Genomic DNA, 14668 nt, shown 5'->3' with positions numbered 1-14668 from the left:
ATTTGTCCCAAAGTGGTGAGAAACACTCTCCTTTAGAGGTGTAAATAAGAACATGAGTACACTGAGTAATAACAAGCCCGTTTGGCATAATCACATATATAAACGTGTGTATGCACGTATATGTGTGTGTCATACTCCAGGGACTACAGTCGAGTACAGAAGGTTGAGAAGGTGCAGATGGAGAGGACATGAAAAATTGTGTAGGCAAGCAGCTGATTTGCTCTAATTGAGTAAAGCAGAAAAACTACATCAATCTTTTTAATCTTCATAGGTAAAAAATTATTCTGGATAGTTTGTGCTGTTCTAACCACAAAATGTGTAAGTCTGGACATAAGAATTTAAACTCAACTATATAACAAGATTGAAGGTTGACACATTTCATTCACCACTAAGAAAAAAAAAGGCACCTTCATTTTTGGTTCATATGTGCAATTTGATGTGCAGTTATATCAGAACAGAATAGACTCCACAATAATACATGGGCAAAAAATGTATTATTAGTAGTATTGAATTACTATTGAATTCAACTTGAAAGTATATTTGACTTATTAACAGTAAAATAAATTCTGCAATAACATTGCAGTAAAAACATCAATTTTATATTCATAATAACAAGAACACCAACATGGTAAAAAATTGCATATTTAATTCATCCACCAAAATCTTAATCATGTTTTACACTAAACACATGAAGAAATCTACTCGTTATCAGATAATTTTGGTAAGTGCAAGAGCAAAAAAAAATTAATATCCTTCAAAATATTTTATTTTATTTGAGTCTTTTTGTATATGAAGTACTTTTCTTTACAAGCCATGTTAGAATGCTAAAACAGCTTTAGAACAATCAACAATAACCCACACTATGTGTACTTCATCAGAGAGGAAAAGATGAAGGTTAAGGAAAATGTCACTTTAGAGATACTTTTTTTTTTTTTTTATTAGGACTGACAAGAAAACACTTTCTTCATTACACTGGAGAAATGTAGGAACTTTTTAATTCTATTTTAACAATGCTCAAAAATAAAAAGGTAAGAGAACCTCATTAAAATATATGACTCATTAGGGATTACTGTGAAACATGAAAGATAACCAAATTCGATTTTTTTTGTTCAAATCATAAACTTCAGCTTCCATCTTTCCACTACTCTATAGTGAATCCCCAAATTCTTGGTGATTCTGTTGTGATCTGGCTGCTCTGATATAATCTTTCTTTCTTCTTCAGTCTAAAATTAATTTCTGAGATAAAGTCTATTTTATTTTTAATCAAAATAGATGCACATGGGGAAAAAAAGTTTATTATTTGGTTTTTCTCCATTTATGTTTTTCAGTAAAAAATGTTTTTAATTCACTCTCTTCGTAACTCACCTGCAACTGTGATAATGGTATAGGTATCACATTGAAAAGTGTAGTTCCATAAAGCCACACATGCACAGATTAGTCTATATCTGTCTTGTATCATATTCTATGAATCCATTATGGTTTTAAGAAAAGAAGTAGCAATGATGTCACTAGAAACTTCATCAACTTAAGAATATATAAAAAAATAAAATATGTTATAGCAACTGACTATAAAAAATTTGGAAAATTCACAATTGATAATCTTAGTCTTGCAGTTCTATTACCATGATTTCTTCTTAAAAGTTTCTAATTCAACAGAAAATTGGAGAATGCTGCAACTTTGTGCAAAACTGGCAGAAGTAAATCAGAGCCAGAAACAGCAACCACCACATATGACCATATTTTATGTATAGTAAAAAATAAAATATTCCTTGAGACATTACATCATTTTGTTTATGAGGTTGGAAGAGAGTTAAAACAAGGTATTTCAAACACTCTGTAGTGTCAATGAAGTGCTTCTTAACTCCATCATTCAAAGGTTAGCAAGCTGCATGTAACAGTTAATACACAACCCAATTCAATTTAGGTTTAACAAACCAAACGTGAGATGATCTACACCACAAACTTTGGAGTTGGTAAACTTGCAATTTATTTAAAAAATATGCTTATCAACTGATATTGACGACATTTAATTTTAGAGGAATTTGCACAAATGGAGCAAGAGTAAGACACAGCAACAGCAAAGCTGTCAATATACAACATGCAAGAGACAGAAAACCAATTAGCTATATATGTATTGTAAAAATATTTACACGTTGTAGCTGTAAAAAATACCTGTATTTTCTGGAAATTTATCTTTTGCTGTTTATCCTTGACATGCAAATTACACACACAGTGTACAATAAAAAAAATGTACTTGAAATCCTTGCAAATATGCCATCAAGCAAAAAAGTAAGTACTCTTACTTTCAGAGTCCTCATTTTACAATGTCAGATTTAGTCTGACCACTCTCAAAGACATCTGGACTTGCTGTGTTTATTATATTGACTATTCCCTCCAGAATACTGACAAGGTGTTTCGATGATACAGCTGCGTGTGCTGGAACCTTTCAAAATAAAGCCTAAAATTTAGGTAATATGAGTAAATAACTTAAAACATTTTAATAAACTTTCCAAAAATTCTGCTTTTACCAGACATCTAACAGTCTGTCTACATTCATTTTTCTGAAAAAAATGGCAAACCAAAGGTAGGTGGCATCCTTGAATCAGTTTAACAGTAGAGCAAAACCTGAAGGTAATTGTACATTTTAGTCTGTTGATCATAAGACTAAACACTGAGGGGGAAACTGTGATGATTTATTACTATATTCCACATATTTTTAAATCAGACTAACATTACTAAATTGTGCTATTGATCTAGTTAGTAGATGTATAGCAATTAGAAGCACAGCAGCTAATTTTTTTATTGAATAAATTGAAGTAAAATCTTTTTTTCCAGTTTACCACAGCAAGACAAAACCATCATTAATATAAATGAAATGATCCATTGATTTTATTGACCCATAAAAACAGCGAGCATGCCATACTTATGCATTTATTGTATTTATGCACTGCTCCACAATCTCATTCAAAGCTGAAAAAAGAATTTAAAATGCAGAGGGACCACAAAATTATTTTGAATGGTCATGTAGAATGACAGGGAATAATGCTGTGAACAAAAATATTTCAACAATGATATGACTGAGCTACAAGATTCGGGATAAGAGGATGGTACTATCAAAAGTGGGTTCTCAAAAACAGGCACATGAGAGAAATTTCAAAGATGGAGAATTCCATCTCAGACAGTTTATCACTGTAGTCTCAATCTATCTTTTCACATATTATGAGCCAAGTAATGATAGTAGATATGTATCTGTACAGCTTCAGAACTGAGAAGAATAACTTTACTTTAAATGAAGCAATATCCTCTTCTTTTCCAGAGACAAAACTGTGGGCCTTTATATTATCATTTGTGATATATGCAGCAGATATCAGACTACTACAATTATCCTGATACAGGCTAAAAATATTTTGAATTTTGTTTCAGAGGATCAACATAAATATGTCCTGAGACACTACTATGAGGATCCAGGAATCTTGTACTTCCTTTTCCTCCACATACACACATCTATAGAAAAAAACCAAATTATTAGAAATAAAATATATTGACCTGTGCATTATTTATGTCCTAAAAAAATATGAAAGTAGCCAAACAGAAGGCAACAGTGTCTCTACTTCCTGGTCTGCTCTTGCTAATTGTAAATCCGGAAGTAACAAACAACTTCTAAAGGCAGATTTATATTTAAGTTACAAACTCAGAAGTAAATAACAATAAAAAAGTAGTAATACTAATAATATTATCCAGTATCTACAGAAAAAAAGTTCTATTAGGAAAATAACTTTCTGAAAATTATGATGATGTACTTTGGTCTCTAACACTTTTGTAAGGACTTTTTCAAAGGAGCAGAGATCTAATTTCTAACAAATTTCAGTAGATGTACCTTCTTTCTGTGCCTTGGAATATATCCTTTAGAATTCACACCTAGGGCAAAATTGAGTCCATTATCCAGCTAAGAAGTAAAATGAGGAAAGGTTTTATTGAATAGTTAATGACTACATCTAGAACTGCCTAGAGCTTTTCAGAGAGAGCACACTCAGGATGTTGTGTTCCAGACAACAGGTTTTCCAGACAATTGTTCAATATGTGTATCCAGTTCCTGATGAAATTAGTTCCCTGAAGATTTTTCAAGAAAATACTATTCCAGGTGGAGTATTCAGTTTTTTTTTAATTTAAAAAAATATAAACCTGAATAGTGTGTAACAGAGACAAGTGTATGTGCTTCAGAATTGCTTCTACATATGCCTCTCTTATCCTGAATCTTCCTATGTAAATGGAAGTTTAAAAACATTTTGATGTATAGTAACATCTTTACTCCATCAAATGTGACATTTGTCCAGTAAAATAATGATGAAGTTTCAAAGATGTGATGAATTTTCTCCTTAGAAGAGTACTTAAAAATTAAACCAAGATACAGCTTAAATGAGCTACATATTAGATAATGTAAAGGAACAAATATTAATTAAAACATCCTTCCAAGAATGCAACATATCTAAGAACTACTGTGCAACATAACAATAGTTTAATTAGGTCTTTTGCAGTCACTGATTTCATGAAACACAATCCAAAATTAAATACCCTAAATCTTAAGCACTTCTATCCTTTCAAATTTAATTTAATTTTCAAATATCAGATAAGAAAAGTGGGAGGGGGAAAAAAGAAGAAAACTTGGAGATTCACAGAACATTAGAGAAAACAGCAGGAGACACACAGAGCTGCAAGAAAATTACCCAAGATAAATGCTCACTAGCTGAAATGGAAAGTTCCTTCTATATTGTTGAGTCCATTTCCTAGCAATAGGAATCATCATATTTAAGTGTAAATATCTACAGTGCAAACAACTATTTTCTAAGCTTCCTCACAATCAGTAAAACCTGTCTAGAGTGTCATCTATGTCATCAAAAGGTAGATGCACACACTATCTCAACCACAGCCTAGAAGGACTTATTTCTCTTCCTTGACTATAAAGTGTGATTAGTCATTTATATATGGATATATAAACTGAGGGCAACTGAAATTTACTTAAGTCACATAAATATGTTTCAGTAGTACCTTCTGAGATACTGTAAAGCAAGATCCACATAAACCTGGATGATACGTCATCATCAGGAGAACTGTGCTGTTTTTGGAAGGCAGCTAACAGAAGATGGGGTTATCCCAGAGTACTATATTATTATATGGTAAAGGTTGTCAGTAATCTCAGTCCTACATATAGAAGATGAATTATGTTTTGCAAAGTCATTAATAACCACATCATGTAGTTACTCTTAATGTAGTTCTTTCAAATCGGTTTCTGTTTAGTTGTGGGATTTTTGCTGTTAGTTTTTTTTATTTTTTAACACCAATAATAATGCTAAATTGCACTCAGTTTTCCATAAAGACTAATCCTGCAACTAACTATTGATGAAGTTCATTTAGAATTCTTTACTTTCGAGAAACAGTAGTTGAAATAAAAAAATAGTCCTTCCCTGTCCTGAGAAGAAATACATTCAAATAATAGGATGAAAAGATCTTATTTTTATTTTTTCATGTCATAGTTTTCTCTTTGCATAGAAATATGACCTATATTATGTTGATTTGCATTCACAATAGCAATTTCTGGGATTGATTCATCACAGCAATACAGTACTCTACAATACTTTCAATATTTTCATAAAGGGAAATAATGAGTGTAAATTAAAAATTAAGTAAACATATTGTCTTTTATTCAAGTCACTGTCCTTATCATGTTTACAACAATAAAAATTATTATATAACTTTTGTCTTGAAAAACTTCTAGGCAATTATTTAAGATTGGATTTACTGGTTTTTCTCACCTAAAATATTTTAATCTTTGCAAATACTGTCTTATTCTACCTCTAAAAATTAACAGTGGCTGTTAAATAACACTAATTTCACTTATTTTTATTAAAATACTAGAAAATAAAACTTTTGATCTAGATGCTGAAGAAAATGACTGGCTAGTAACTGTGTTGGTTCTGGCTGAGATGGAGTTCATTTCCCCATAGCAGCCCTCAGGGTGCTGTGCTTTGCGTTGGTAGCTACAAAGGTGTTGATTACACACCAGTGTTTTGGCCACTACTGAGCAGTGCTGGCACAGCATCAGCACTGTCTCTCAACATTCTCTCCCCATTAAGGGGCTGGAGGTGGGCAAGATCCCAGGAGAGGACACAACTCGGCCAGCTGATCCAAATCAACCAAAGGGATATTCCATACCATATTATGTCAGATCACATACAAAAGCTAAGGAAAAGAGGAAGAAAGGGGGGGCATTTATCATTCACAATGTTTGCCTTCTGGAGCAACTGACACATGCTGAGGCCCTGCTTTCCCAGAAGTGGCTGAACAGTGCTTCCAGGTGGGAAGTAGAGAATAAAACTTTTTTTTTTTGGCTTGTTTCTCTTTGCTTGTGTGTGTGCAAACTTTCACTTTTACTTTAATAAACTGCCTTATCTCCACCTACAAGTTGTCTTCCATCTTATTTTCTCTCCCCTGTCCATCTGAGAAGGGGAATAATAGAACAGGTTGGTGGGGACCAGGCATCCAGCCAAGGTCAACCCACCACTGTAACTAACTTTAACATGATGTAGGAATGGCGTTTGTTCCTAGAAGACAGAAAGAGAAGAAACACTTGAATTTGAAAATTCTGGGCACCTCTCTAGTGCCAGAACATTGGTTACTGATCTATAAAGAGATCTATTTCTCAAGACATTATCTTGCAAAATCTCATGGTATGAATGATCCAAACGTACCAGCAGCAGCAAGAAATCTACCTCACTGAATCATATCCACAAGATATCTAATTTCTTCAGTTTTCACTGTTAACTCTAGGGAAAAAAAAAACAACAAACCAACAAACAAAGACTGCTAATAATGCCTTGCCCACTCTTTGCTCATCAATGAAAAGGAATTCTCTGGTTTCCTTTTTCATGAGTAGAAGTGAAAGAAGGCAAGGAGAAGGAAATACATCCTGTTTGTATCTGAATGCCCTCATATGCCCTAAGGATGTTTAATTGCTTTTGTACTGAGGATATCTGAGTACTTCCCACTAAGTAAATTATATGCATTTATATCTGATGCTGCAAGCTAATGAAATGTTGCTGTCTGATCGATAGGCTTTACCTCCAGAATTTTCCAAAGAATCACAGGTCCTTTCATCAAAATAATTGTGTTATTATATATTTGATTATAAAAGAATAGTTTCAGAAGGAAAATATATTGAATCCATATTTATTATAAGACAGAGTTAAAATTTTATTTCAATTATTTATATTAGGTATAATTTTATTTAACATTAATACTACCAATAGAGCAGCTAATCCTGGAAAAATTTTGAGGAAAATTAAGGAGAAGAAAATAATCAGGAGTAGTCAGCATGGCTTTACCGAGGGGAAGTCATGCTTGACCAACTTTGATGGACTTCCATGATTAAATAACTAGCCTGGTGGATGAGAGGAGATCACTGGGTATTTTCTGCCTGGGTTTCATGTAGGCCTTTTACATGGCCAAGATATTAGTAGACAAGGTGTTGATGTGCAGGTTGAACAGACAGCAATGTGGATTAAAGTCTGACCCCAGAGCATGGTTATCAGTGGTATGGAGTCTAGTTAGAGGCCAGTAACTGATGGTATACCCCAGGAGCCAATAATGGAAGAAGTACTCGTTAACACCTTTGTTGGTTATCTGGATGATGGAGCAGAGTGTACTCTCAGCAAGTTTGCCACACTAAAATTGGAATGGTGGTTAATATGCCAGAGGGTCATGCTGCCATGAAGAGGAATGTCAACAGGCTGGAGAAATGGACCAATAAGAATCTCATGAGGTTCAACAAATGGAAAAGCAAAGTTGAACCTCTGAGGAGGAACTACCATAAGCCACTACACAGTGGGGGCATCCAGCTGGAAAGTGGTTTTGCAGAATTGTACCTGGGGATTCTGATGGAACCTGAGCCAGCAATGTCCCCTTGTTGCAAGAAGGCAAACACTATCCTAAGCTGCATTAGACAATGTATTGCTATCAATACAGTTTGCTTACAGAGATATGTTAGGAAAACCCTGAAATGCTTTGGGGGTCTTTTGCTCTAACTTTTTTTTTTTTTTTTAACTTTCACTGACTGGGAGGCAAAGACGCTCTAGATAACCTCAGAAAAAAGAAAAAAATATTCCTTGCCGGGACCATTATAAACAGGTAGTAAAAGAAATTATCTTGCCCTTGCTTCTGTTCTTCCTTCCAGTAGTTATGTAAAAAGTATATCCTTGCATCCAGCAGAGAAATCTGCCCCTTATATTCCCAGAAGGTAAGCCATGTATTTCAAAAGAAAGCAGAGAGGTCACTAACTGATGTCAGTCTAACTTAACGGGCAGCTACACATCCAGAAGGAAACACAGTAATCATACTAGTGACTTAAGTCTCAGCAGACATTCCTGCAAAAGTATCATTTTCAGTTTACAGTGCAAATTTATATTGGCTTTACATAGAATCATAGAATCATAGAATCGATAGGGTTGGAAAAGACCTCCAAGATCATCGAGTCCAACCCTTGGTCCAACTCTAGTTCATTTACTAGATCATGGCACCCAGTGCCACGTCCAATCTGCATTTAAAGATCTCTAGGGATGGTGAATCCACCACCTCTCCAGGCAGCCCATTCCAATGTCTGATTACTCTCTCTGTAACATGATAAAGTTTTGGGAGCATGAAGGGACTGCGGGGTGGCTTCTCTAGAAAAAGATTGGCAGCGGCCCCCACATCAGACAGGGAAAGTTCCAGGTGACTCCACAATTGACCTACCACAGGTCAAAGCAGACCAAATCAGGCAAGCTGGTGGCACCTCTGTGATAACTTATTGGAGAAAGAGTAAAAAATGCTGCACAACAACAGCTAAAGAAAACAAGAATATCAGAAAGAAACAAGCCCACAGACACTGAGGTCAGAACACAAGGAGTGCAAGGAGGTGCTCCAGATGCCAGGGCACAGATTTCTGTGCTGCCTGTGGAGAGGGCCATTGATGTAGGTTGTTCCCCGCAGCTCACAGAGGTCCATGGTGGAGCAGAGATCCATCTGCAGCCTATGCAGGACCCATGTGAATGTGCCTGAAGGGAGCCCATGGAGGAGCAGGTTTCTGGCAGGACTCATGACCCCATGGGAGCCCATACTGGAACACCTCTTGAAGAACTGCAGCCTGTGGGAGGGACCTCGTGCTGGAACAGAGGAAGAGTGTCAGGAGGATGCTGTGACAGAGAGACCAGTTACCAACTGACTACAACCTCGATTCCTTGTCCTCCCTCTGCTGCTCAGGGGGAAGAGGTAGAGAAGTTGTAAGAGAACTGAGCTTGAGAAGAAGGTAAGGGTGAGGGGCAGGTGCTGTTTTAGGTCTTATTTTTCATTATTCTACCCTATTCTGAGTGACAATAAATTTAACTAATTTCTCCAAGTTGAGTCTGTTTTGCAAATGAGAGCAACTACTGAGCGATCTCCCAGTCCTTATCTTGACCCTGAGCTTTTTCATTGGATTTTCTCCCCCTGCCCTGTTGATTAGTGGGTATGATAGAGCAATAGAGCAGCATGGTGGACATCTAGCAGCCAAGACTGGCCCATCACAGAATGGTACCATGAACCTTTAAAGGAGTCCCTTTGTAGAAAACAAAAAAGGTATATATTGAACAGAACAATTTCCTATAAAGATCACTTGCAAGAGCAACCAAGTGAACTCAACTGTGTAGGAAAGTGTCAAGCCTCTGCCAAAAATTCATCAAGCAAAAAGACTGAAACATCTCAAATGTTCACAGTGCATGCACTGGAAATTTCCTATCAAAGTCTCTTAGTCATATGTATATGTCTTTTTAAAAGTTCTAGCTGGGGTGTGCATATTCATGATAAGTATAAATAATATGTGCATTCAAAATGGATGGGAGATCAATTTTAGGAACTTGTAGAAAGTCAAACAGAACTAAACCTCAAATTTGACATTTAATTTTATCTAAGGTTTTATCCAAAGGTGGAGTTAATACCTGAAATACTGGCAAGACCTAGAATCTAAAATGGTGGCTGAAACAGAATTATTACTTTTGTTGCAGTTATTGCAATAAGCACAATTTCACCCATTCCCTATGGGTAGATCATATTTTCCGAGTGTGAAACATCCCTCCTATAGTCACAAAAATTGCAGGAAAAAATCAGTGAAGTAAAATTTACAATAATTAAGAAAATGAACCTGTTTCTTCATGATGACAATATATACCTACAGCCAAATTTCAGGATGGAAGAACAAGTAATTTATCACTTTACAATTGCACACACCTCCTGATTCCAAATTCTCTGATTCAACAATTTATTCTGTTCCTTCACAGCGGAATCTGCTAACTGCCATGTGTAGGAATACCTGGATTCCCATCTCTGTATTCCCTTCCCTTACTCTGCTGAGATAACCATTCAGTCCACATATATTTCTAAGCAATTTTTTTTAACTGTAGTATATAGGGGACTGAGATATTTTTAACCAAATCAAATTGTACATGAACAATATGAAAGAACAGCATAGTTAACACTACAAAGAAATTGAATGTGTTCTAAACTGAACTGAAATATTTTTACACTTAAGAGTTTCATATACGATAAAAATGCATTATCTCTTATTGATAAATACAGTACCACGTTGGTTTTTTTTTAAATTGCATGGATGAGAAACAGAATTATGGTTAAATTATACAGTTTAGAGTGAGTTTAAGTATACTTGTACTTTCTTATCCTTTCACTGACTGTAACACCTGTGGTACAGCTTCACATTAGGGTTAGAGAAAGCCAAGTTTGAGACATTTGCTTGTAAAAGGAGGTGCAGTATGGTTTGTTCCAACAGGCCTGACAAAAACAAATGAAATAAGTGTTTGAGTTCATGATGAAGCACCCAACCTGCTTGAGATTTAGACTGTTAAACATAACTAAATATCTATGGGAACTTGGTTTAGGCTTAACAGCAAGCTTAGGAAATGTTCCACTGACAGTTCTGACATGGTTCACAAAAGAACACAGCTGTGATAAATCAAATGTAAATACTCAGCACTCTGCTGAAATTGTTTTGCTTATTTTTGACTTGGCATAAAGAGTAAAAGAACTCAGAAATTAAAAGATTCATATTTTTGCAGGAAGAAAACAGCAACTTAATGACATAAAGAAAAAGGAAGGGAAGAATAGAATGCAAAAAACATATTAAAAAAGACTAATACAGTGATTAAATGAGAACCATATTTAACTTTTCAGTAATGATTACAAGCTGTTCTTCAGTATAATTCTTTAGAGTGGCAGAAAATATCATGTGAGCAGTTTCTCAGACATTTAGAATTATTTCAAAAGTTTTTTAGGAAGTAAAGGACCACAGTATTTGGAAACAGATGTCATAAGTTTTCAGTAAGCTCTGCCATTATGAAAAAAATCAGGTAACAGATATCCCAACATATAACTGATATTAAAAATAACAGTAAAATACCAATTAAAAACATGAAACAAAAAAACCCGACGTCCTCAGAAAAAAAAACAAACCAAAAAACTAAACCAAACCAAAAACAAAGACACAAACACCCCCCAGAAAAATCCAAAACCCAAACAAATAAGAAAAAAACAAACCAAAACAATACCCAACCAATCAACCAACAAAAAACCCCCAAAACCAACCCAGCAAAACTAATAATAACCAAAATCCCCTTAAAACCAAAATCAAAAAACTATCTCCCAACTCTCAGGCCAAATAATTATTGATTTCAAAATTATTTCAAAATTAAATAGATAAAAGGATAAGAATGTAAAGACTGGCAAGCTTTTGAAACCTATATTATATAGAAACCATTTTAAAGAATATATTTATGCAAGTGGTAAGAATATTTTTATGCTTGAAATACACTCATTGTAAAATTTAGAATATGATGGTGACAAACAAAAAATAACATATGATCATGTAAAATTCCTTTTTTTAAAAATTCCTATCATGTAAAATTAACAGAACCAGGTCCAGTTTCTGGATCCATCTCAATTTAACAGTCCACTTACATATTTAATTTCCCCTTACAATTTTGGTAAAACAGCTTGATTTTTTTTTCTTTTTTAAGGCACCCTTTTGCTTATTTTTCTCCTTGATGCATGGTGATGAACAATATGTGGTGTGAATGTGGCTGAGATATGTCAGAAAGTCTGTCATTTTAGCACCGACATTTTCCACAGTGTTTCTGTCACTGGGGATCAGAAAAAAAAATCAGCAAGTATAATTCATAAGACTTGAACTCTTGTTAACTCGAGGCCTAATTCTGATTTCACAGTTTTTTTAGCTTGTGGTTAAATTTAAATTGATCATTTTGTAGGCCTTCCTTTGGAAGGGTAAAATCAAGAGTCTGGGCTTTATTAAGACCACTAAAAATCATTATTTTCCTCTAATTATGGTTTTCCTACACAAATATCTAAAAAAAAAATTAAACCTTCAACTCTAGACTTCTCTATTCCACTTCAGATGATGCAAATGGTTTAAGAAGGGCTTTCAGACCACTGGTAAATCTACTGTTTGTTACTATTCCCATGAAGTCATAATTAGACCTGAGAAAAAGACTGGTCTGGGGCAAGATGCACATAACTGTAAAATTCAGCCTGCAATCTGCTTTCTGTGCATACAGTCCCAACCTGAGGGAAAATAAAGCAAATATGATACCAGAACAGTTACAAACAAATTTTCAAGCTGTTTCTTGCTAGGAAATATTGCTCAAGCATCTGATCTTATATATAAAAAATCAAAGGAAACCAAGTTTTAATTTTTTAAGAGAAAAGCAGTAGAAAAAATGCATTGGGGAGGGGATGGGAATTAAGTCATAAAAATACAAAGATTTACTTCTCAAAATGTTAACATAAAATTATCCCATTACCTAATGTCCGAATAAATTACTGGTAATACATAGCATGGTACAGAACCTAACTGATGAGATTATACAATATCCCATGAGATATTCAGGTATTACTTCCCTTGTTAGGTGTGACAGATATAATAAAATTGAGTCAAAACTGAGAAATCCTTGTTCTCATTTATGTGCAGCTATTAACAAGAATTTTTTTAAGTGACCCAAGGCTTTAATAATATGTGCATCACAGTTTAAGACAAAGCAAAGAACTCTAAATTTCATTGCATTTTCAGAGTTCCTCATAAAAGCATGATTTTGCTGGATGTTCTTTTGGTAGATGCCTGGAACTATAGCTTTGCTATTTTTGACCAACAAAGCTTTAGCTGATGTCAGAGTAACCACAGATAAAACGGTGGCAACAATCACCTGATTAATGTATATAAAAACTAGATGGAAATCATGTTAAGACAAGTGAGATATGGGAAAACTGCCCATGAATTTCCTCTATCATATACTGTTTAAGAAGCCTCACATGTGCAGGTACTGATCCTCACAGAGAATTTCAACCACTCCATTATCTTCTAAAAGTGTAACAAAGCAGGGTACAAGCCAAAAAGGAGGTTTAAAGAGTATGTTGGATGTGATACCATATGGGCAACCATAGATTTTTCAGTGTTACAAAGTTATGTACTTTCTTTTTCCACTGAATCACTGTTCATAACTTTGACACATTGTAGATATTATTTCTAATTTTAATATTATTATCAAAAAAGTTTTTTTCTCTTTAACAGATCAACTCCAGAGAAACAGATATTGATATAAGAATGCAAAAAGACAATGAAAATATGGTGATCTCGCTGATATCATCAGATGTGTCAGTGCACCTTTACTAAAGAGTTTTATTATTGACCCCCATCCCCATGTCTTTCCTTTCACAAGTAATTTTTATTCTACTTTTCAATAGTAAACTCACTGTCATCTCTGGCCATGTTTGAGATATTTAATTATGGCTCTATTTCACTGTCAACAAGACTGGGGCATGAGCAGTATCTACGATTAATTGTGTAAGGCAAGAGAACAACTATAATGCAGTACACAGCCAAGGAAGTAAATAATTTCCTGGGAAAACATTTCTTTCACCTATATTGTGTTGTTATCAAACTTATTTCTGAAACCAATTAGGGAAGAAAATTAGCTAGAATCTGTCCTGGGTTAGGCTATTTACATGAGTTAAAGATCCTTTCAGGGTCTTTCATCTATTGCTTTCTGCCTTAAAAGATTCTTAATTTCTGAGCTATTTTGTTGCAAATGATGCAACAAGTAGAATCTCTGAAGTACTAGGATCAGTAAGTCATTATGGTTCTCACAGCTCTGGTACAAAATATTGCAAGTACTGTCATGCTATAATGAATACCATCATATTATTTGGTGTAGCCGTTATAAATTGTTAATGGCAAATCCTCATTTATACATCCGTGAGATTTTTGACTTCAAGGCAAAAATCAAAAGTTATACCTTTTAGCAGTCATGCAAGGCAAGCAACACTACGTTCAGAACAGTAAGGCAACGTTAGTGTGAATCAAAACTGAACACATTAACCAAGTGATGATATAAGCAAAGACTTTATACATGCAGGTTCCTCAATATAGGATTAAAAAAAAATCTAACTGGTAAAAGATTTCATTTTCTTTTAACTTCAACAAGTTTAAGTTCTTCTAATCAATGTTACACACCCTTTCTGAAAACTGCAAACATATCTGAATGTTGTTCCAGATAACACTGTAAACCTTTTATCTATTCCC

At 34.5% G+C, this 14668-nt stretch overlaps 1 protein-coding gene across 1 annotated transcript in view; it reads right to left on the bottom strand.

The window, feature by feature from the left end:
- Positions 1–14668, bottom strand: part of CSMD3 (CUB and Sushi multiple domains 3) — a 602810-nt gene that overhangs the window by 319160 nt on the left and 268982 nt on the right. The gene's annotated exons all lie outside the window — the stretch shown is intronic.

Source organism: Pithys albifrons, chromosome 4 (genome assembly GCF_047495875.1).
Source record: "Pithys albifrons albifrons isolate INPA30051 chromosome 4, PitAlb_v1, whole genome shotgun sequence".
Lineage (NCBI taxonomy): Eukaryota > Metazoa > Chordata > Aves > Passeriformes > Thamnophilidae > Pithys > Pithys albifrons.
This window is presented reverse-complemented; position numbering and strand designations above follow the sequence as displayed.